Raw genomic sequence first — 1,717 nt, forward strand, 5'->3', positions numbered from 1 at the left:
TGCTGTTGTTGTTATTATTGATGTTGCTGTTGTTGATGCTGTTGATGTTGATGACACCACTTGTAACAATTTGTATTTGAATGCTTTTTGTTGTGTGGTGGCGCATTTAATTGGCATTCAGATGGAAAAAATGCACACACTCCAAGACAAGAGACACTGAACAAGCAATCCACAAATAGCAATCCACAAAGCAACAATCCGATGTGCAATTTGTGCAGTTTGCGCGACGGCAAGCAAAACGCGCAAAACGAGCGAGCGAGCGAGCGACGAGCAGCGCGAAATCAGAATCGAAGAGAATCGCTGAGAAACGGCAGAATCGTAAATCGTAAATCGAGACTCGAGACGAACCCGGCGAACGGCGCTGCGACGAGCGACAGCAACAACGACCAACCACGAACAAAGTGCGTATACGACTAGGTACGAGCTCAGCGCTGCGATTGCGCGCTGCCCCGGTCCGCAGTCGTTGTTGGCACTCCGCGCACAGCCTGTCGCTTTGCGGCGCTGTCGCTGTCGCGTGCGAGCGCAACAGCTGCGCTCTAACTGTGCTGTGTGCGAGCGAGATGCCACTAGCGGCCCGATTGTGCTCACAGCCCAAAACCAATGGCAGGGCTGGGAACCGGTTTGACGTCGCGTCGCTGCCGCCGCACAGCGTCGGTGTGTGCGTCTGTGTGAGTTGTCGCGGCAGCGGTTGGTGTTGAAACCGCACCAATACCATAAATTTCATCAATGAAGAGACGACGCAGGTGGGGGGCGCCCATAGCCTATGCGGTTGTGTTTTTGTTTTTCCTTGTGTTTATTGTTTTTTTTATCGTTTGTAGTTGGCAGTCGTCTAGTTTTGTGGCGCCCCCCTCCAGCCACCCACTTGAGGCGTGGCCAGCAGCAGCAGCAGCAACAGCAGCAGCTTTGCTGCCCTCTTTGGGGGACTTACAACATTATCAACATTTATTTGTATGCAAATTTGTTTTTTGTTTCTTTTTGGTTTTTTTTTGTCTTTTTTTTTTTGAGCAGGCATTCTTTGGGTTTTACGGTTTTTGGACAACGACGACGACAACGGCGACGGCGACGCGTGCTGCCATTGAAAGTGCAAATATTTTGACATTTTAAATAATGTTGATTAAATGCAAAGGTCTCAATTATTAAATTGATTGTTGAACCTGTAATTTCATTTTGTGTGGCACGCAACCAACAGTTGCATTTGAAAGCGACCGCGCTAATAAATTGTGCATTTACTAAGTTAGTAAATATCGACGATTCCAATCGATACAACTGGGAATTTAAAATGGTTATTCCATTTGTACGCATATCGAAACTATATATTTATCAGCTGGAACAAACAACATATAAAATTCAATGGCTTAAGTCTCAGGACATTACTTTAAAATTAAAGCCACTTCAAGACAGCTAGCGCCATCTACTTGCCCAAACTTAGCAACTTGACAGGCAGCAACAGCAACAACAAAAGCAATAAACCAGTCAAACTGGCCAGCAACTTGACGTCGCTCAACTGCACAGGTACAAAATACAAATGCACAATACACTCACACATAACACATAGCATGCTCACCAATACATTTGCACGGCGCTAGCACGCCCACTGCACAACGGCATTCACAAACATCACTCACACACACACACACACACAAACGAATCCATGCCTGCATTGTGAGAGCGCCTGCGCTCTCTCACTCGGCCGCTGACGCCGCCCACTGCTGAGCAA

This window comes from Drosophila grimshawi, unplaced genomic scaffold (genome assembly GCF_018153295.1).
Source record: "Drosophila grimshawi isolate 15287-2541.00 unplaced genomic scaffold, ASM1815329v1 contig_1367, whole genome shotgun sequence".
NCBI classification, from domain to species: domain Eukaryota; kingdom Metazoa; phylum Arthropoda; class Insecta; order Diptera; family Drosophilidae; genus Drosophila; species Drosophila grimshawi.